Source organism: Pantherophis guttatus, chromosome 1 (assembly GCF_059756535.1).
Source record: "Pantherophis guttatus breed Tessera chromosome 1, ASM5975653v1, whole genome shotgun sequence".
Lineage (NCBI taxonomy): Eukaryota > Metazoa > Chordata > Lepidosauria > Squamata > Colubridae > Pantherophis > Pantherophis guttatus.
In genome coordinates this window covers 222,685,409-222,709,061 of record NC_142063.1, presented here as the reverse complement: position 1 = coordinate 222,709,061, position 23,653 = coordinate 222,685,409, and the positions used below count along the sequence as shown (strand labels likewise).

Below are 23,653 nucleotides of genomic sequence, written 5' to 3'. Positions count from 1 at the left end.
CTTATAATCTTGGATTGATATATAGAGGCAAACATACTTTTCTTTGTTCTTTGGCTAAATTTCAGAGATTACAATGGCTGAAGAGTCTCTGAAATCTAAGAAAGGAGAGTTGGGAGATGTGCAGCTTTTAGCTGAATTCCTTTCTCAAAAACTTGATCTAACTTTAATGATTGTTAAAAGAATGTTAAGATTTGAAGATTTATCTTTGGATGTGGATGAAGATACACAAAATGACTTTCATTCAATTCCAGATCAAAGAGATAGCCTCACAGCTGGTGAACCAGCAAAATGGATTTAATCTGCGGTTCCGATTTCATCTGCTTGTTCTGAAGACACATTATTTCAACGTTATGGCTTTGACTAAAAAGGAAAGAGACAGATTCAGACCTTTACGAAGTCTGAGGGAGACTGGACAAATTTATTTATTATAATTGACAATTACCTGTGCCTGCACTTTGATGAGAAGGTAGACGTATTTTGAAGACTGAATTTACTACATGTAATTAAACAACAATTGACTAGAGATGATACTAAGAAATAAACATGGATATTTGACTCAGGGCAATTTTATAACTTTTGGGATGATATGGAATAAATAAGATGCCATGATAAATTTTCTACAAGTGGATTATAATAACTATCTCTTAACCGAGAGTTTTGAAACTCTAATTTTCTTTTTTTTTCACTAATATTATTTTTCCTGGTAACTATTTGGTCATTAATATAACATATAGAAGGCAGGTCAACAAGGTGCAAATAGATTTAGTAGTTTAAAATATTTTGGAGGGCTTGTTTTGCAAAGGGTGGGAACTAATGTAGTAATATATTAATCAGTATTCAAATAGAGTGGACAATACATGTACAATGTCTTCTTTTTGATGCATATTTTTAATGTTTTGACTTTTTCCTTTTGTCCTTCTCGATTTTAATTTTGAGTTCTGTATTTTGTCCTTCTTGATTTTAACTGTTTTGAATAAAATAAAAATAGATTAAAAAATATACAAGAAGTCATTCTTCGGCAGCTATTTCAAACATTACCAAAACTATCCCAATTTAATCTCCTGTTTCCATGATGCTACATTGTCTGGATACTAAGCTTCCTTTATGCAACTTTACTCTCTATTTTCTGTGGTGGAAAATGCCAAAGGCACAGTACTCAAAAGTAACAACGGCCTGCAAAAATCCCTCCATTATGTTAGTTGCTCTTTCTATATCATAGGAAAAGTTGGGTTCAACAAAGGATCACTAAGGAAGCTAAGCTCTATAAGGGCTGAATGGAGGAGTCAGCACAACTGAACAGCCACACTAATGGCTGAGAATGACTAACAAATGCTCACCATGTGGCATCCCAGTAGGTGAGTTAATGTCATCAGGAAAACTCCACCAGGTAGAAGGGTGAATAACTGACATTTTAAGAAAGAAAAATATGCAGCCCTTAAATACCCAAGGACTTCTTTGTTAGTTTCAGAAATGCTGTGCTGTCTTTTTCTTTTGTGTGTGTGTGTGCTGTGCCTTCAGCTATGATATTGGCACAGGGAGAATAATTGTTCTTGTTCTCAAAAGTTTGTATGCTTTGTTCAAAAATGCAATCTCACTGTTTTCCAAATGCCTTCTTAGGAAGGGGGGGGGGAAGGTCGAAGTTGAACAGCATGTAATAGGCCATTTTATCAAAGATCTAATAATGACTCGATATTCAGAAATGGTCAGAGGAGGTTGAGAGGGGCAGACCATACCAAAGGAAGTATTTGCAGTATGTTTTAGGAAGATTTATTATTTCAGACTGGGACTTGCGGGTCAGGTGGAGTCCACAGGTAGCCTAAGGTGAAATTGTCTATAGAGATAAGGACTCTTACAGTCCAACCTGAGCTAAATACAGTATATATCCAACTGGAAAAGGTTGAATTAGAATAAATCCTCTCCATTAATCTATAATGTGGTCTAGCAATATTTCCTTCTCCCCACAACAGAAACAAAATGATCTCCAGCCAAAAATTCTGACACAAAACCAGTTTTCTTTGGGGAAGCCATGTCCCTTCAGAAGATATAAGAAAAACTGACACAATTTAATTGTGGAGTTGGGCTTTGGCTTTGCTCCTAAAGCATTTTGACAGTTCTATTAGGGCCACTGTGACATTATTGCTCTTTATATCTGTACAAATGGTAGCTGAGAATTTTGGGAGATGCAGAACTTTACAGAACTTAAAAATTGCTGACAGGGGAAACAGTGATTTAGAACTATTATTATAGCAGTGTTTCTCAGCTTAGCAGAGACCATGTGAATCAGACTGAAACCTGCACCACCTCTGGCCAGTATAGCCAACTCTGGGAAGAGCTGATGATTTGTTGAGTCCTGCGATTTGTTGAGTGTTGCAAGCCACCAGAAAAGTCACAGGTTGAGGTAGCCAGACGTTCAAACAAAATATTGCACAAAACCCAATTTTGCTCAAAGGTCATTTCATTTACTATGATCACAGAGCCCTATGACGTTTTCAAGACACATTTATTTGTCATACTGTGTTCATGGCCTCAGTGTGAGAATAAGAACATGTGCTTCATCCAGTTACTTTAAGGACTTCTGCTTTTGTTTTAACCAATTTAGAGGGAGGGAGGAAGAACTGAACTATCATTTGTCTGAGACATACCAGAATTTGAAAATTGAACTAACTTTTTGGAACAAACAAACGAGCAGGCTTGCAATATACAGTTCTATTTTTTTAAATATAAAATTATACATAAATGTGAAGGATGAGCAGCCTTCTCAAACCTTCTTAGGTTCGAGTGCTGCAACACTGTGTATCTTTTAAAAACACAGCACTGTCTTTGTGCTTCTGCAAACCCCATCTGCTATATACAGTTTATACAGTACATCCCTACATTATGGATACTTGAGAAACATCTTAAAGCAGTTTTATCTTAACAAATCTTTGGCCCCACATGACTGCTTGGGGTCTTGAGTTTACTTTTGGTTTCTTTCTTTTTTTAAGTTTTTTATTTTTATTTTGAAACAAACAATTCATCATTAATCAATCAGTGTAACATTTGGGTACCAAAATTTTTGTGTCATCATATTCAACATTTATCATCATTTTCTTAGTACATATTTATCTTCCTTCTTACATTTAAACTTAATGTATTACAACATATTTTTCCCATGTTTCTTATTTTTACATTGTCTATTGTTTATATTCCATCTCTATCCATTGATAAAATTGCCCCCATATGTTGTAATACTCCGATTCTTCCTTCCCTCTTATTGCTAATGTTAATCTACTCATTTCTGCACATTCTAATATTTTCTTAATTAGCTCTCCCTTTGTAGGAATTTTTTCTGCTTTCCAATATATATATATTGTTGAATACCATCCAGACTGAAGCAAGTTATAAAAATATAATCAAATACATAACTAAAGAAACCAGTCAAATCATAGAATAGCTTAGCATGTGATATGGATCAGGTGTACATAACATAGGGGTTTGCGATGATTTCTAAGAGGCCTCAACCAAAGGATGAAAGTAGAAATCTGAGCATCTGCACTCCATGACTTTCTTTTACCTCCATGCGTAACTGAAGACTAACCTACAAAGTCCTAAAAATGTATCAAATCACAGGTACAAGAGTCAGCATGTCCTCAACATTCCACCATTAATCTTAAGAATAACCTAAGAATTCTTTCCACCTACATTCAATTTAGAATCAGGAATAACTTTTGAACTGTACTGTTAGAGCTTCATTTATGAATGGAATGAGAGTCTCAACAGTGACTTTCTATAAACCACTTTTGTCAGGCCCTTTGTAGTCTCCATTTGTTGTTTTGTAAACAATCTGAAGGAGAGGACTTTGACTTTCAGATTTTATTTCAATCAGGAAAAAGTCACAATATATTGTATTTGCACAACCGTTCCAGAACTCTTCTGTTCATGGAGGCAAGCATGTACATTACCTTTATCTTATGCTAAACCAATGATTTATTTAAACAATGATTAGCTGAACAAATCATAATCACCTGATTCAAATATCATGCTAAACCATTCTCCAGGTTTGACTAAAACCAAATTATATTATGGCTTGGAGGTTTGAGAGTCTGTTATGGATGCCAACAAAATGGTTTCCATAATGGCTTTTTATGGAAACATCCATTTATCCTAAAGCAAGTCAGTGACACTTCTTCTACCATCTGCTTTTCTACTTCAGCTAATTTCTGTGGAGATTTTCAGTCATCCAGGTCATGGTTGTTCCAAAGGTGCTTTTTCAAAAGTCAAAATTGAAGAAGCTTCTTGGATGAGAAGCAAAACATCTTCAAGGAAAAACTAAGTCCAGTTGCCTTTTGAAAAGCACCTTTGGTTCAGCTAATTTCAATTCTCCAAGGAGATGGTCACTTTGTTGAAAAGTTAAGTGGAGCACTACCAGTATGTCCAGTCGCAAAAGCGGTTTTGGAAAGTCCTAGTTTTAAAAAAACCCAATAATAATTTGAAAAAGTACTTTCAAACAGAGGGCATAGTCCTTGTATGCTCTAGTGAGGATGTTTCCTGACACACGAGTACATGGAGTGTCAAATTAGACAGTGAGACTTCTTTTGATATATGAGCTACCAAGGCAATATGATAATGCACATTTATTGCATCTGCCCACAGTCTGTAATGGGAGATGAAAAAATAACATTGGCCGTCCAAGTTTATACATTATTCTAAGTCCTAGAATGGTGCCTTTGTGTCTGACTTGCCATGCTAACCTAGCTATTCTGGTTTGTAAACTACGGACTTATAGCTGGGTAGACAATATTTGGCTGGCTGGGGGACTCAGAACCATTGTTGGGGAGCAGGAGAGCTGAAGAGGGGAAAGTGATTTACGTGGACAAAGCCAGGATTTTCTGTATACCTTGAAACTGGACAACAGATTACTTGTGGTGGCATATCTTTAAATAAAGTAAGTTAACCTCCTGAAAAGATTTAAATTACCCTTCTCACTTTCCTGTGGTCACTAGAAATTGGTCTGGGGTGGTGCATCCAAGCTTGATATCTTAAGTTGCTCAGTCCTGGCTGAGATTATTATCTCAACTTGACTATGATGTTTTCAACAAACCAACACCAGTATAAACTATGGTTTCTTGCATTATATGAAACTACTTCCGTTTTAGTACTTATTTATCAAACTTGTAAATTGCTCTTTTCATCTGAATGACTCCGGATGGTTTACAAATAAAAACCAAAGAAACATAGTAAAAAACAATGTTGAAAAGAGAATTAAAACAAGTTTAAAAAGTTATAAATCACAAGAATCAAAAAAGGAGATGGGGAGAGCCCTCAAGTCACCAACCACACCCAAGGTTGTATGACACTCTTCCAGCCCCCAGCCCCACCCCATACCAGTTTGTAGCCAGAAGTGTAATACTGTTCACAACCCTATTTATTTGATTTTTGTAAGATTACAAGCAACTCAAAGTAGTGAATATACATAATACTCCTTCCTCCTCCTCTTTCCCCAACAATAACCTTGTGAGGTGGGTTGGACTACGAGTGGTTGACCTAGAGTCATACAGCTGGCTCTCTTGCCTAAGATGGGACTAGAACTCCCAGTCCCCTGGTGATTGACCCATTGTCACCCAGTTGGCTTTCATGCCTTAAGGTGGGACTAGAACTCCCAGTCCCCTGGTGATTGACCCATTGTCACCAGCTGACTTTCATGCCTAAGGTGGGACTAGAACTCACCATCACCTCTTGATTTCTAGGCTGGCACCTTCACCACTACACCAAACTGGCTTATTACATTTCTGTCTTACCTTTCATTTAGAAACTCAAGACACAAGGTGCATAGATCCATTCCTTTCCCACAAACACCCCGTGAGGTTTGCTTTTTCAAGAGGCAAGTGGACTTTCTGTTTTTTTTTTTGAAGACCTTTCGTTTCTCATCCAAGAAGCTTCTTCAGCTCTGACTGCACAGTGGACTGGATTCTTGGATGGGAAGCGAAACGTCTTCAAAGAAAAACCAGAAAGTCCAGTTGCCGTTTGAAAAAAAGCACCTTTGGGACAACCATGACCTGGATGACTGAGAATCTCCATAGACACCCTGTGAGGGTAATTGATCCAACCAATCATCCAACAACTTCCATACCAAAGGAGGGACGGTGAACCTGGGTTTTCCCCATGCTAGTCCAGCACCCATATTGACTTTGACCCTAACACTCCCTTTCACCGAATCTCTCGTTATCCTGCCCGAATAATGTCGACTGAAAAGATTTTTCCAGTATTTTAAAGAGAGACCTTTTTCCTGCAAGCGTCTATGAGCATTACAGAAACACCCCAGGAAGGTATGTTCTTTTTTTTTTAATGCCTTCTAAGGTTTCCCCCTTGGCGTTAACACGGGGGAGAAGCGGGTTATAGTCCTTCGGTCGACGACAATAAAAAAGAAACAGGCGAGGCACCGGCTGAAGTCACCTCATCCTCTCGCCGGCTTCCAGCGCGTCAAACCCCTCGTCCGAGGTTGTTCGGTCAAAGCAGGCGAAAGGCCCGCCTCCTCAAGGCTCGAGGCTCCGCCCCCTTCCGCCGCCCCCCTCCGATTGGCCACGTCCGCTGCCGGGCAAATGGGGTGACCCGCGGGCTGCGCTTTGCCGAAGGGAAGCGGAGCTGTGAGGGATCCGCCCTCGAGCCGGGTAGAGAGAGAATGAAGAGAGAGAGGTTTCAGCTTGGAGGGCGATTCGGGCAGGATCCGCCCATGATCTCCTTGGATGGTGCTTTGAACGCGAGGGCGTTCGCTAACTGTTTGTCCTAACAGCGAGGACAATTAACCAGTGGAATAACTTGCCTTTAGAAATCGTGGGCGCTCCATCACTGGAGGCTTTTAAGAAGAAACTAGACAGCCGCTTATCTGAAATAGTATAGGTTCTCCTGCTTGAGCAGGGGGCTGGACTAGAAGACCTCCAAGGTCCTATTCTATTCCATTCCGTTCCGTTCGCTGGGCTTCACGTCGCACATCAGTTTGCAAGCATTCACGTCCTTGCACACGTCTTTCTTCCAATACGGTGCAATTCTGTCCTCCCTTCGATCCTCCCACTTTTTTTTTTTAAGCGGCTGGCAGACATTTGGTGCACTCAGACCAAGTCCCTTTTTGCAGCCGGCTAAGTTTCCCGCGCTGGTTTTTTTTTTTTTTGCACGACACCTCTTTGTCACCTCGAGCTGCATTCACGCAACGCACTCCACCCATTTGCTTCATCCTTTTGGGGAGGGGGGGGGATTTACACGGCGCATCGATTCACAAGTTAGGCCAACGGGCCGGAGTCACACCAGGTGCCAAAAAAAAAAAAAAAGCAAGGTTAGCGGTAAATTGGCTTGGCACGTAGAGCAAGCCTATTATAGCGATTCCTAAGCGATTGCTAGGGGTTCGTATGAACGTAGCCTACCCCATGCAAGACGTGCAATTGCTGGTACCGATTTCGGCGCGCCCCGAAACCTAAGTTAGGGTCAGATCAGATGCACGCATCGCTTTATTCCGTGTGTGCGAGCAGCCGACGTCCTTGCCACTAAAATCTTTCTAGACTGCCCCAAAGGTGGGGTTTTTTTTTCTTCTAAGAGGCCCCTGGACTTTCTGGGGTTTTTTTGAAGAAATTGAAGAAATTTCGCTTCTCATCCAAATTTGGATGAGAATCATCCAAAACCGGCAAGTCCAAATGACTCTTTGGACTTTTCTGGTTTTGGATGTCAGAAAGCACCTTTGGGACAACGGTGACCTGGATGACTTGAGAATCTCCCTAGACTTTCCTAAAACCGCGTTCGCTTGCAGTCGCAAGCGCCGACCAAATGACCCTCCGCTCTTAACCCTACCGTCTTTTAAGGACAAGGGTACAATCGTTTTAAGAACAGCTGCGAGGGCGTTGAAACAACTCTAAACCGAAGCAAAGACGACGGCTATTGACTTCGGAGCAAGTCCTGTGAACTTCGTGAGCTCCTCCTACCCCCCCCTCCACCTACCCCGCCCCGAAAGCATTGTAGGGCACCGCTTGCAAACCATGCATAAGGGTTTTTTTTTTTTTCTCCCCTTTGATCTTTCCTTTCTCCCGGGACTTTCCATTGTCTTTCAAGTACCCCCTCTCTCCTCCTAGCGCCACATCGCCGTGACGTCATAAGTCCCCCCCCCTTTCCTATAGATCCCTTCCCATTTTGCCTCCAGCCGCCCTCGCTACGTCACCGTCAGCCCACAATTTAGCGGAGCTCGCGCTCTCCTCGCCTTCCCCTTCTTCCTCTCCACGAGCGGTGCCGGAGGAGCCCGCCGCCGCCGCCGCTTAAGACCCGCCCCTGGCCCTCCTTCCCCGCCGGCCTCTACAGCGTGACTGAGCCGCTGCCTCTTCCTTCCTTCTCCTCCTTCGCTCTTGCCGGGATCCATCGCTCGCTGCCTGAAGTTGCCCGAGGACGCGAGGAAGGTGAAGCGCGGATCCTGCCCACGAGCCCTTCGCGCAGGAGCCAGCCAAGGCCAGGTGGGCCTCCCGGGAAAGGGAAGGGAGAGCCGGGGGTGGGGAGGATGGCCGTGCAGCTGTTGATCGCCAGGGCGGATGCTCCGGGCTTCGGATCTTCCTCGCGGGGAAGGAAAAGGTGGAGGGTGGGGGGGGAAAGCCGGGTCGGAGCAGCGCATCTCCCGTCTACTTTGCAGCCCGCCGTCCTTTGGGCGGGCAAAGTATCCCAAGGTAGGAAACCTCGGAGAGCTGCCCCGGATCCCGGCGTGGAAAGGGAGCTGAATCCCCGCCGAGGGGTTCACTCGAGAAGCGCCTGCCCGGGTGGGGATGGATGAAGCGGGGAGCGTTCAGGCGGGGATTTGTGCAACCGGGAGAAAGCTCCGCTGCCGTGCGGGGTTGGCTTCTTCCTTCCCCTTCCACCCGCCCCCCCTCCCCCCGAAGGGGCCTTTGGGACGGGCTCCACGTGCATCCGCCCTTCCTTGGCTTTACCGTTATTGCAGGCTGGGCGATGGCAAAAGGCGGCCTAGGGCGAGTTTCGAAAGGGAACCAGTTGCTCCTCGTTTTGCTTTCCTCGGCAGGAGCGGCCAGAATTGCAACAAGTGCTGCATGCAGCGGCGGCGGCGCTCGGCGAATCTCTGCCGCGGCTGGAGGTTAAGCCGCCGCTGCCGCTGCTGGCTGGCTGGCTGGCACTTTGCACGCGGGCTGGTTGCACTCTTTAAGCACAAGGGGAAAGCGAGCTCGGGTTTTTTTGGAACCACAATTCCCAGCAGCCTTTGTCGCTCCTCGGGCTGGCTAGGGCTGATGGGAGGCGAAACCTAAAACATCTGGAAGGGGACCCGGTTGCTTCTTCTTGGCGTTAGAAAATTGCAGTGCGTGCATTTCAGTCTTCCTTTGAACCAAATCCCTGTTGAAACTCAGGTTGTGTGTGTGATGAATGTGCACTTTGAGGGGGGGTTGGAGCAGGTAGTTTTGGATTGGCGCTGGCTAAGGTGACTTTTGCTATAATGAAGTCTTTAGTTAGAACTGAACCGGGTTTTGCAATTAAATGTTTGGATGTTATTTTCTGTTCTAGATCCCAGGCCAAACGTTGAGGATAACCTATAGCGGTGTTTTTCAACTGTGTGGACTTCCAACACGCTCAGATTTCCCCAGCCATCATGCAGGCTGGGGAACTCTGGGAGTTGAAGTCCATGCATCTTAAAGTTGCCGAGATTAAGAAACACTGGTCTATAATATTCCCTGTAAGAATATATTCATGTAATGATCTTAACAGTTGCCTGCATCCATTTAGTCGCTCGGCTCCTTCTACAAGTCATTGAGCAAACTCTTCCAGGATTTATATACCTGTAGTCCTTGACTTACCACCATTCATTTAGTGACCATTCAAAGTTACAATGACACTGAAAATTACTTAACGACCAGTTTTTCTACTTAAGTCCATTGCAGCATCCTCATAGTCACATGGTCAAAATTCAGATGCTTGGCAATTGGCATGTATTTATGACAGTTGCATTGTTCTTGGGTCATGTGATCACCATTTGTAACTGTTGCAGCTGGCTTCCAACACGCAAAGTCAGTGGGGAAGCCAGATTTGCTTAATGATTGCATGGTTCACTTAACTGTGGCAAAAAGGTTGTAAAATGGGGCAAAATCACTGAACAACTGTCTTGCTTAGCACTGGAAATGTTGACCTTAATTGTGATTGTAAGTCAAGGACTACTCGTATATGAATAATTTTCCTTGACTCTGGCAAATATCCTTAGTCAACCAACCCATTTAGATTGCAATAGTATCCACATTTTTCTGGGTTGTGCCCCAGTGATTGACAAGGAATTGCATTTAAATGTGCATATTGTTGCTTTTTGAAACTTTAAAAAGTATCTTTCATCTAATTTACTCTATGATTACAAATTGGATAACACTCATGTTAAGTTTAGTTGAGCTCATGTTAAGTTTTGTTAAGGTATCCAGCAAACATTATTCTATGAGCAACAATACTTGTAAAACTTATTAAATACTTGGGCTCAGATTGCAATCTCCATCAGTCAGAAAATGCAAAAAGGATTTCCTTAAGATGTACCTATGGAAATACAGAGTTAAGTTAGTCAGTCAGTGCTGTGTGATTTAGATGAAGGCAAATATCACCCCTGCTTTCCAGCAAAGAAGAATTCTTGATTGCATCAGGGGTATAATCTCATTAGACTGCATTGAAAAGCAAATTAGGCTGCATTGAAAAGCAAATGTGATCTCTCCCTTCTCCAAAGGTAAATTTCTGCATTTTGTAGATCTGCTACTTAGTTCTACTTAATTGGGGTGTTATATTGATTGCGTGTTGGAGGAAGCGGGTTAATTTTTGAAGCAACAACATAATTATTTGTTGGTTGGCAGAATTGTGTAAACATCTTGGACCGAATGTGTTGGTGCAGGTATATCGACAAATTGGTAATTTGTCTTAAGATTTTATGTTTAATTGAGATATTGTGATTATGATTAGGTAGATGGTCTGTAAAGTCTCTGAATTACTTTTCTTTGAGATTTACAGAAATAGTCTGCCCATAAGGGTGGCACCACTTATTAAATATTAAGTTGCTCTTGTTAGATGAAAAGATAGAATTCTCTCTCCTTGGAGCTTAATTGCACCTGGACTCTTGCAATGCAAAAAGTTTGGAACTGCATGAATCACCGTTCTGTAGTTTTGAAAGGTAATACCATTGCTTAGTCAGCAAGAAAGCTTGGTCTCATGATATAAGATGTGTCCTGACTTCTTTAAGAGAAATCTGCTGATTGTGGAAAGTTTATGTCAATGAAAGAAGAGACCAGTAAGATAATATATTATAGACTTGAGCGCTGATCTTGGGGCCCTGTTACACCATAAACACCAGAATAACAGTATTGCTCATGGTTGCTACTGTACTTAGGTAAGGAAAAAGCACAAGAATTGTTGTAATGATAAGAGAAACTTGTGGTAACAGTAGACATTATATAGTCTTATTCCCAGTAGTTCTAAAGATACCCCACAAGTCATGATGTTATGCAAGGATGACTTCCATATTACTTGTGGCTGGAAAATGATACTTAGATATTGTGATGGCACAAGGGCTCTGGCTGTCACCTTATCTCAAAAGAGTGCAACCTGTAATCTGAGGACCATGGGCACCGCTAGAGATTCAGTTGTAGAACCCATCTGTCCAGATACTGTTGACCACCAGTAACAAACCAACATCCTCTGCCTCATTCTATCACTTTGATGTGTGTTCACTTATTTTGCTCACATTTATTTATTGTTAACCTGGTAATTCATGTAATGTCAATCTTTCAAGGTTGTCTGGATCAAGAAACAAACTCCACAAGAAGACTAGTACTAAGTTAGTGGTTGTGTGTGTGTGTGTGTGTGTTTTGAGATAGGCACAACAGAATCATGCAAATCTGATTGTGACTTTCCTCCTCTCCTCACACCTGCATTGAGTCAGGGAGGAACCGGCCTAAGGAGGAATATTGTAGGAGGAGTAAGAGACTATTGTAGAAGTCTCTTCCTAATTCTGTCTCCTTTCCCAGGGTTCAAGGAATGCTTTTTTTTTTGTAATGTCTTATGAATATTTCCTCAAGGTCATCTCCAAGGTCTTTATCTCAAAGGGAGAAAGTTGCTCTTGAGTTTAAGGTAGGTGAAAAATAGAAGTTCAACAGCTAATTGCAAAAACATTAACGATCAATTGCATCTTTGTTTCTGTCACCCTTAAAGCATTTTGTGTGGCTACACCCTCTTTTCTAGTGCAGCTTCCAGCATGATGTAGCCCTCAGCTCAAGAACATTTGCATACTTCTGACCTACTTAGGGATTTCTTTCAGGATCCAGATGATAACAGGCACCTTAAAAGATCCATGCTTGGTTTCTTTATCAAAGATATTTATTAGATTTCTGTCTTTCATTCTCAGAAAAGAAGATATGGTTTCCTTGAATCTATTTCTGCTTTTCTGTTTCCTAACTCAGTGCACTTTCTGGTTGGGAGCAACTTTTAAGATACGTACTTGAAGTAGTTTAGCTACTGAGGAGAAATTACATAATCCCAAAGTGATTATTATTTGCATAAAACTTTCATAAGAGGTTCAGAAGGAAATGTTTTTGCCCCCAGCTTTGCAGTTGCATAATCCGTTTCTTAGAAATAAATGGCTTCATTTCCCCAAGTCTGGCTTTGGAACAAGGATTAATAAAGTGGTATATGGTGCAAAATACTTAGCTGCTGATAATTTTGTAATGCCATACTTATTAAGATAGAATTGCACATATACCGATTAGGTAGGCTAAATAAATAACACAAGATAAGTGCAATAATTTGTGAGAAGAAATCTTCACAGTGTATATAGATCATGTGAATAATTTGATTTGTTGCATTCTATTTGAATTTTAGCTGTTATTCATTCGTTTGGCATTAATCTAATTTAGGATAATATGTTTTGAGCTAATATTAGCTTGTTATACGTTTTCTTTCTATATGAATGACAGGAGCAGAACTTTTTAAAGAGGTCTGCCTTTTCACAGAATATAAAATTGAAATGAGGCATTTGAAATACAAATTAATATTCTGGCCTACCTGAATTTAATAGAAAGAATTTGAGTAGTTTTCTTTCGCCAACGGGGAGACTTTTCACCCTTACATTGACATCAAATAAAATGTAGAGCAGGACTGGTGAGATGTGAGGAAGAGGAGAATTGCTAAAACTTAGCCGGGGGATGAACTGTACTCTGTTTCTGTACAAATGAAAGTCACTTTGAGCCTTTGAATTTCTGCCAAGGAATAGTGAATGTGGAATTTAAAATGTAATCCTTTCTAGCGCCTAAGCTTATCCGAAGCTGCCAATAGCAGTGGCCCAGATCACCTAAATTGCTTTGTAATGCACTGGGTATAAATAATAATATTGACTTGACAAGAATTGGGAACCAGATGACAGTACTTTTGGAAATCTACATTTGATTCAGATTTGTGTTTCATAGTTGGGAGGTAATGAAAGCAGAGATGACACATAGGAGGAGGAAGGAGGAAGGGAGAAGAAAAGTGAAAGACTTAAGGGGCATTAGGAACTGTAAGCACTGTCAAACCTTGCATGAAGTTATTTGAACAAGCTGGCTTCTCTTTACTACCTTTTCACACCAGGCTTTCTAAGACAGTTTTGATACTAGCAACAAGATTCAGGTGGTTCTTTTTGCATAATACCCTGTTTCCCCAAAAATAAGACATCCCCTGATAATAAGCCCAATCGGGCTTTTGAGCGCATGCACTGAAATAAACCTTCCCCTGAAAATAAGCCCTTCCTGAAAATATTTAAACACAGAGCTGGAAATCAGGTAAGATAGCAAGAGGAGCCCCATCTTGCTCCATGTGCCCCAAAATAATAAGATCTCCCTGAAAATAAGGCCAAGCACTTATTTTGGGGTTCAAAAAATATAAGACAAGGTCTTATTTTGGGGGAAATACGGTAGTAAAAATGTGATTCACTACAGGTAGTTCTCAGCTTAAGACCACAATTGAGCCCAGAATTTATGTTGCTAAGGGAGACAGTTGTTAAGTGACCTTTCTTGCCACGGTTGTTTAGTGAATCACTGCAGTTGTTAAATTAGTAACACGGTTGTTAAGTGAATCTGGCCTTCCCCATTGACTTTGCTTGTCAGAAAATTGCAAAAGAGGATCGCACAACTGCAGGACACTGCAACAGTCATAAATAAATGCCAGTTCCCAAGTGGCTGGATTTTGATCACATGACCATGAGGGTGCTGAAAAGTGATCATTAGTCACTTTTTCAGTGCTGTTGTAATTTTGAATGCTCACTAAATGAACTGTTGTAAGTTGAGGATTATCTGTATTTGTTGTCTTTTTAGCTGTTACTCCCTTTACAATGTATTTATTTAGTTATTATTTATTTTATTTTTTATTTTTCACATTTTTTAACTGCTTGTCTCCCTCAAAGAGAGACTGCAGAATACCATATGTATGTATGTATGTATGTATGTATGTATGTATGTATGTATGTATGTATTATAAAATGTATAATAGACAAGGAGAGTTCATCCTTCAAGATTGTAATTACTGATTCCGAGTGGGTTATATTTTTTAAAATCTTTAAGAGAGCTCTTGGTGAAGCAGGGGTTTCTTTCATAGCTTATTAGTGCATGACAATTATGGTTCTGTGAAGGCCTTACGTTGCCTCCTAACTTTATTCATTCATTAAATTACTTTATATGCCACCCATCTCACTTACATTGAAATACAGAAGCTTGGGAACCAGGGAAAAGTTTTACATCTGGGTGGAGGAGAGAAGAAACCATACAGGTAGGCCTCAACTTAGAACCACAATTCAGCAAAAAATTCCATTGATAAGCAAGACAGTTAAGTGAATTTTGCCCTATTTTGGGACCTTTCTTGCTACAATTGTTAATTGAATCATAGCAGCTGTTAAGCTAGAAACACAGTCCTTAAGTGAATCTGGCTTCCCTGTTGACTTTGCTTGTCAGAAGGCTGCAAAAGGTGATCAAATGACCCTGGGATACTGCAACAGTCATAAATACATGCCAGTTGCCAAGCATTCGAATTTTGACCATGTGACCCTGGGAATGCTGCAGCAGTCATGTGGAAAACTCTAATAAGGAACTTTTTTTTCAATACCTTTGTAACTTTGAACGATTATTAAATGAATGGTGGTAAATAAAGAACTTCCTGTACAGTTCAAATAGAAAAGGCATTGTCTGAGCAGATGATGTCATTTTTTTTGAAAGGGAATTTGAACCAAGAGTAAAGTGTATTCTTCTTAAGGAATTATTGAATGTGTTCCATAGAAGCAACATTGCAGAGCCTTGAAATTCTGGGAAAGAAATGTTTGATGCATAAGAATGCAAGAAATACATGCCGAACAACTTTCTATTCTGGGGAATGTTTTTGGAGTAATGATGAACTCTCAGGCAGATATTATTAGAAGGAGAAGATTGTCTTTATTAAGCGTAAGACTTGGGGTGATATTTCTTTCTTTACACAAAAGGTTTACATATCATCATGCTAAAGCATATCTACCATTTTTTATTTTTATTTTTGCTTTAGTATGTTGTATGCTGTATGAACTCAGCCGTGGGGATTTTTAACCCATGGTTTTGGGGCTTGTGCAATGTATGGCTGGCTAAGTGTTTATTTAATTGATGGTACAGTATATGCCAATGATGGCTAACTTTTCTGAACCGAGTGCCCAAAGCCCCAAAATCCAATGTGCGTGTGGTCCCTGCTCTTGCACCATGCTCCCATGCATGCACGCATGGCCCCCTGCATGTACCCCATCCCCATGCATGCACGTGCACCCCCATGTGCTCTGGCCACCATGCATGCACATGTGCACATGTCCTGCCCCCCGCGCATGAACAGCAGAGACCTGAAGACCAGTTGGCCGGCAGGGGCATCCGCACATGCACGGCAGAGCTGAACTGGGGCGACAGCTCACGTGCCCACAGAGAGGGCACTGTGTGCCACCTCTGGCACACGTGTCATAGGTTCGCCATTACGGGTATATGCCATCCATCTCTCTATCCTGAGCGACTCTAGGTGGCTTACAATTTATTTATTTATTTATTTATTTATGAGATTTATATGCCGCCCTATCTCCAGCCGGACTCAGGGCGGCTCACAACAGTAAAAAACATCTAATGAAAAAGTTAAAAAGAAATTAAATCCAAATCTCATAATTTAACAGTTAAAAGTGCAATTAAGATTAACAAGTTAAAAATTAAGACCCCATCAGTCCAGGCCAGCCAAACGAAACAGCCACATTTTCAGGTCGCGACGGAAAGAGCGGAGGTCGGGGGCCACCCGGAGCTCCAGGGGCAGTTGATTCCAAAGGGTAGGTGCGCCCACAGAGAAAGCTCTCCCCCTGGGGGTCACCAGCCAACACTGTCTGGCCGACGGCACCCTGAGGAGGCCCTCTCTGTGGGAATGCACCGGGTGATGGGCAGCTGTTGCTGGCTGCAGATGGCCCCCCAAATATCCCGGGCCTAAGCCATATAGGGCCTTATAGGTAATCACCAGCACCTTGAATCTCACTCGGAGGGCAACCGGCAACCAATGCAAGTCGCATAGGAGAGGTGTAACATGGGCGTATCGAGATACTCCCATCACAACCCGCGCGGCCGCATTCTGCACCAGCTGAAGCCTCCGAGTGGTCTTCAAGGGCAGCTTCATATAGAGGGCATTGCAGTAGTCAATACGGGAGGTGACAAGCGCATCAGTAACCGTGTGTAGAGCATCTAGGTCCAAATAGGGCGCAACTGGTGCACCAGGCAAACCTGGGCGAATGCCCCCCTGATTACGGCCATTACATGATCTTCCAAGTTTAGCCGCAAGTCCAGGAGGACACCCGAGTTGTGCGCCCTGTCTACAGGGGGCAACACCTCATCCTCTATGACCAAAGATGGAATCTCTTGATCGGACCAAGACACCGGTACCCACAGCCACTCGGTCTTAGCAGGATTGAGCCGAAGCCTGTTCCTCCCCACCCAGATCCGCACCGCTTCCAGGCACCGGGACATCACGTCGAGGGCATCGCTGGGTTGGTTTGAGGTGGATATAAAAAGCTGGGTATCATCAGCATACTGATGATACCTCACCCCAAAACCCCGGATGATCTCACCCAGCGGCTTCATATAGATGTTGAACAAAAGAGGAGAGAGGACCAACCCCTGGGGCACCCCACAAGTGAGGGGCCTCGGGGCCGACCTCTGTCCCCCAGCCAACACCACCTGCAAACGTTCCGAGAGGTAGGAGGAGAACCACCATAAAACAGTGCCTCCCACTCCCAACCCCTCGAAGCGTCGCAGCAAGATACCATGGTCGATGGTATCGAAAGCTGCGGAGAGATCTAATAGGACCAGGACACAGGCGTAACCTCTGTCTCGGGCCCTCTAGAGATCATCCACCATTACGACCAATGCCGTCTCCGTACTATACCCGGGCCTGAAACCTGATTGGTACGGATCCAGGTACTCCGCTTCATCCAGGGCCAACGGGAGTTGACATGCCACCACACTCTCAACAACCTTCGCAACAAAGCGAAGGTTAGAGACAGGACGAAAGTTATTTAAAACAGCTGGGTCCAAAGCAGGTTCCTTGAGGAGGGGCCTCACCACCGCCTCTTTCAAGGCGGTAGGGAAGCTTCCCTCACCCAAGAATGCATTAATCACTGCCTGGATCTAGCCTCATGTAACCTCCTGAGCCGAATAAACGAGCCAGGAGGGACACGGGTCCAATACACACGTGGCAGCACTCAGCTTACCCATGATCCTGTCCACTTCTTCCAGAGTAACAGGGTCGAACTCCTCCCAAATAACACAAATGGTCGTCTCCCCCCCCCCCATCCGAGCCTGCCCAGTCAGAGTTCAGACTGGCCTGGATCTGAGCGATCTTGTCCAGCAGATGTTGACTAAACTCCTCGGCCTGGCCCTGCAGGGAGTCATCCCCTGCTCCCCGATTCAAGAGGGAGCGGGACACCCTAAACAGGGCGGCTGGACAATTATCCGTGGACGTGATGAGGGCAGAGAAGTAAGAACGCTTCACTGCCTCCATTGTCACAAGATAAAACCTCGTAAAAGATCTTAGCTGTGCACGGACTAAATCGGAATGACTGGATCTCCAACAGCTCTCTAGGCCTCTCCTCCGGCACTTCAACTCCCAGAACTCCTCAGTAAACCAAGGGGCCAACCGGGATCTGCACCGGGTCAGAGGCCGCAAAGGCACGACACGGTCGAGAGCCCCGGCAGCCGTCATTTCCCAGGCCTCCACCAGGGCGTGGGAAAGGTAGGCAGGCATCATCCCAAACTCCATCTGAAACCTATCAGGGTCCATTAGGCGCCTGGGGCGGAACCAGTTGGTCGGTCCCGCATCCCAGTGGCGAGGAGTGGCATAATGGAAGCCCAACCGGAGGAGATAATGATTGGTCCATGAAAGGAGATGAATAACTGGTATTCCACCACTGAACTCATCACGCCACTGTCCCGAGATAAAAACTAGATCGGGCGCGTGTCTCCCCCCCCCCCCATGAGTGGGGCCCTGAATTATCTGAGTCAGGTCCATAGCCGCCATGGAGGCCATGAACTCCCGGGCCGCCCCCAACGCCCCACCCAGATTAAAGTCCCCCAGAACAATAAGTCTGGGAAACTCAACCACCAACCCTGATATAACATCGAGCAGCCCGGGCAGGGCTGCTGATACATAGCTAGGAGAAAGGTACGCAATCAGCAAGCCCAAGTGCCCTCGAGGGCCTCATCTCATGAGGAGGGACTCGCATCCGTCTATCTGGGGGACAGTGACCTCCCGTGGACACAGGGCTTCCCTAATAACAACTGGCACTCTCCCGCCCCTACCCTGGGCCCGAGGCTGGTGTAGCACCTGCAAACCTGGCGGGCAAAGTTCAGTCAGAGGGACACCTCCCTCAGAGCCCAACCAGGTCTCCGTAATGCAAGCCAGGTCTGCATTTTCCTCCTCGATCAATTCACAGATGAGGGGAGCAACATATAATAAACAATGTTTATTATATGTTGAATTGTGGTATATCCTTGTAAATCAAACCATGCCATGGTGTGCAATGTGAGCCAAGTTGTGCGTCCTGTCAACATTTGAGAAACCCTTGCCAGCCATACTTAACTTTGAACCTAAGCTGTAATGCCATAGGTTCGATACTGGTTTAGTATGTTGCATTACAAAAGTGTGGTTTATTGCTGAACTGGCAGATTGTGATTTATCTAGATTATGATTAAACTAAACGTAGCTTAATGTTGGGTCCGGCAGGATAAGATACATGTCATCCCTCAATGGCATTTACTGACCTCAGGGATTTTAAAATAAAAGCTATTGAAATTGGAAGAAATTGGAAATATTGGCTGCTTATGTAAAATGTCACTCAGTACCTGCTTAGTTGATAACCCACATCACATTTAAATGTTCTTTTTTAAAATATCGGCTGGTAACCAAGATAATATATTTTCTTGCTCTAAACAGTTCTTTAGATGGAATTCCACCTCCATGTGACAGCCTGGATTACCAGTAGGAGTTTGTTTTCTGTTTTGTTGCTATTGTGTCCAATATCCCACTTGTTTTAAAGCTGCAGGAACTGGTAGATGCGACCAACCCATGATAGCACATTAAGGTTGTCTTAATCTCTTACGTGCAGGAGAACCCCCAGGTAGCTAATGAAGCTGATTGTCGTGATTTTCTTACATTCACATTTTCTCCTTAACAATAAACGGCAAGTTTTTACTTCTTAATGATGCCTCTGTGGTGTGAGTATTGTTTTTGATACGTCTACCTTTCTCTTTTAAAAAACAGCATGCACTGTCTTCATAGTAGCTGCGATATATTGGCTACTCAGTAAGTGTCCCAGGACTCCTTGTTTTGCTGCGATTCAGTAACATATCTGCAGCTCTGAAAATTATAACACATAACAGCGTTTCTGTTGAATAAATTCATTGCAGAGAATTGAATTGTTCCTACCCTGATTCATAGAGCATGCAGCACTTCAGATTCAATTGCAAAAAGGTGCTTCAGAATACATGGGGTCACAAACACAGCATCTATCTACTATACAGCTCATTAAAGCTGCTATGTTTTTTTCCGGGATCATGCAGCTATTCCCAGGACTATTTAGGATACAGGCTCCTAAACTTTCTGCCATCACGCTTCTCTTTATGTAATGGCAATGTACCAACTACTCTAAAAAATCCAAATACAGGCAGTCCTCGGCTTACAACCATTCCATTTAGTGACTATTCAAAGTGGAAAAAAGTGACTTACGAGTGTTGTTCACACTTGTGACTGTTGCAGCATTACCCATGGTCATGTAATCAAAATTCAGCTTAACAATAGACATTTTGGGCTCAATTGTGGTTGTAAGTCAAGGACTGCCTGTACCCAAATCAACACTGGTGATTAATATGGACCCAAATTGCCCTATAATCAATTGTGAATGCAAGTCTTTTGATTGGGTATTCATGTGGTGTCTGCCTCTTGCACTGATTAATAGCACAGCTGTCACATTTGCTTCTCAGCTGTTCTCGTGGACAATACGTTGCAGGTTTCAAAACTGGAAGAAACCAAGGTCTCACTGGATCCAACTGGCTCAAGAGGTATCGGAGTTCTCTTTCATCTCTTTCATAATTCATGGCACATCTATAGAAAGATACACCTCACCATAACTCCAGGGATAACCGAGGATCCAGGAGCAACTTCAGAGAGGAAGCCTGTTCTTTCAAGGAGAATCAGAAGCCAACTATACCTCCATTGGTTGAAGTCTAAACATGAAAAGGAAGCCAGTTGGCCTTCCCTTTAAGTCATGGGTGTCAAACTCACCGCGTCACATTGCCATATCGCAATGTTTTTTTTCCCTTCGCAGAGCTGGGTGGGCGTGGCCTGCTCATGACACATTTGGCCCACAGGCCACCAGTTTAATACCCCTGCTTTAAGGAAACAATGTTTACAAGGTTATTCCTATCCACTTGTTTCTTGGCAGTGGCCTGAAAAGTTAGGAAGACAGGACTTGCTTACAGCAGGGATCTCCAAACTTGGCAATTTTAAGACTCGAGTTTAACTTCTAGAATTCTGGGAGTTGAAGTCCACAAATCTTAACATTGCCAAGTTTGGAAACCCTTGAGTTAGACAAAAGGATGCCCATCTTCACATGCTTTTTTAAGAACCTGAATTTGGGTTAGATGACTCTGGGAGTTCTGAGAAATTTGGACTGAATTTTTTTTTCTCCCTGAATGGAGGGAGGAATTGCAGGAATCATGCTTGCATTTATTTAATTTTATAAAACTGCCCAGCGACATCTAGAATAGAGCAGCCTACAAGTTCACTACATCTATAAACTCTTGATTCTTCTTCAAAAAAACATGTCCCTAGGTTATGCAAAGATTTTTCTCAATCTCCCTAAATTTTCTCAATTTAGCATTGAGATTCTCATTGAAAACCAAAAATACCTCCAGGATGATTTAATCTTTTTTTCTTTCCCTGAAGACTTACTTAGAAACCAATGCAGGTTTATTAATTTATCAATTAATCCATTAAATACAGCTTAATATATTAATTAATTTACTTGTTTGCATGCTGCCAATTTATTCCCAAAGGCTTTGGGCAGCTAACAGTATCAACATATAAAACAATTCCCCAATCCCAAATGCTTATAAAAATAAAACAACAAAATGGATACAGCCTCAGTGGCGCAGTGGTTAGAGTTCAGTACTGCAGGCTACTTCTGCTGCCTGCCTGCAATTTGGCAGTCCAAATCCCACCAAGGCTCAAGGTTGACTCATCCTTCCGAGGTGGGTAAAATGATGACCCAGATTGTTGGGGGCAATATGCTGGCTGAACTGCTTAGAGGGCTGAAAAGCACTAAAAAGCGGTATATAAGTTCTATTGCTATTGCTACAGCAAATCTGTAAAATACAAGCCTGTACCTATGCCTTTTCAATTACCCCATGCCTTTTCTCCTGTGCGAGACAAAACAGATAGATCTTTACTAGTTTTCCTAAAGCCTAAAAGTTGGTCAAATTCCTGCTATGCGGGAGTTTTAAAGCAGGGTCAGTAATTGAATATACTTAATTTGAAGGTCCCATCTGATGACAGTTCCATAAGAGTGGGACATGGAAAGACTTAAAGTTTTTAATGTGATAGGCAGGCAAATGGATAAAGAAGAAAGTGGTTGCTTAGATAGCCAGGAGATATATACGGTAGGACCTTAGAGGTTACAACCTGCACCTTAAATTGCACCTGGTAGCTGGGTGGCAAACAGTGTAGCTCCCAAATCAATACTCTTCTCTGGGGAAGGGAATGGCCTTGAAGGACAGAAGGAAGAGTGGTTCCTTCTGTCCTTCAAGGTAGTGGTTAGATAAAAGATACTTGATCCCAGTTCAAAAAAGTAACTTGAGAAAACATCTCAGAGAAGCCCTTCCCTAGTTCACAAGGAAGTAAAAAGGAAGAAGGGTGAAGCACCTTAGTCCTGCAAGATTCTGTTACTATATTACTGTTGTAATAAAAGTAGTACAGCATGATATTTCTTACTTAGACTCTAAGGGCTAACGGCATATGATACACCAGTCATGGTTTGGACAACCATATTTAATACCACTATAGTTTCCAAATATTCAAGAGTAGCCCTATGTAGAACACACTGCAGTAGTCCAAACAGAAGGTGGATTAGGACATGAGCACAGTTTCCCAGTTACGAGTAGTGTACAGATGTAACTCTGCAAAAGCCCTCCTAGCAGAGGTGGTATTCAGCAGGTTCTGACCAGTTCTGGAGAACCGGTAGCGGAAATTTTGAGTAGTTTGGAGAATTGGTAAATGCCACCTCTGACTGTCCCCATCTATTCTCTGCCACCCCGAGTCCCAGCTGATCGGGAGGAAATGGGGATTTTGCAGTAACCTTCCCCTGGAGTGGGGTGGGAATGGAGATTTTACAATATCCTTCCCCTGCTACACCCACCAAGCCACGCCCACAGAACTGATAATAAAAAATTGTGAATCCCACCACTGCCTCCTAGTCATACCTTCCACCTGCTTTTCAAGCAGGAGCTGTGGATTTATGGATTTGGATTTAAATCCAAGTTAGAGAGGCTGTCTCTGAGGGGGGAATACGATTCATTGAGAATTAGAGATAGAATTTCCCTGGAATACTTAGGCCCACAAACCCCTTTTTGATAGGATGCATTTGGTCTGTTTCTCCCCATTTAGTCTCTGGCAGCCTCTATTCCATCTTTAGTCCAGGGATGAGATATATATTAGAGTATCATCAACATTTGGATGATACTGAATGGTCTGTTGATGGGTGACTAATCAGATGTTCAAAAAGAAAGGAGAGAGGCATTTCACAGTAGAGGTCTCCAGGTAAATCCCCTCTGTCACCGTCACAGTTGAAATCAGGGATAGTTCAGAAGGTTACCCTGGCTGATGGTTTTAAAGCTGCTGAGAAATCAAGGAGGACTAGGAGGATCCAGTCCATAAACATAATCCACAAATGGAACCAACACTTTCATTCTGTATTCTGGCTGAAGTCTGAGAGCCAAGAATTGAAATAATCGCCTTCCTTAGGGTCCTTTGCAATTACAGGCCCATCACTTCTTTCCCTTTCTTAGAAGGGAAATTGGAGACAGGCCTGAAGTTGTCCAAGACGTCTTGAGTAAGTGGCATATATAGTGTC

General features: G+C 42.9%; 1 protein-coding gene and 1 long non-coding RNA gene across 2 annotated transcripts in view; one reads left to right on the top strand and one right to left on the bottom strand.

Moving 5' to 3' along the window:
- Positions 1-2,966: 2,966 nt before the first annotated feature.
- On the bottom strand, positions 2,967-9,162 carry LOC148116786 (uncharacterized). The gene is made up of 2 exons (XR_015731344.1): positions 8,931-9,162; positions 2,967-7,208 (listed from the first exon to the last, which is right to left on the bottom strand). It is a non-coding gene; the product is annotated as an uncharacterized LOC148116786 (long non-coding RNA).
- Positions 7,179-23,653, top strand: part of ELOVL5 (ELOVL fatty acid elongase 5) — a 57,900-nt gene continuing 41,425 nt past the window's right edge. The window contains exon 1 of the mRNA XM_034436720.3: positions 7,179-8,465. The gene's annotated coding sequence lies outside the window, so the exon portion shown is untranslated. The remainder of the gene's footprint in view (positions 8,466-23,653) is intronic.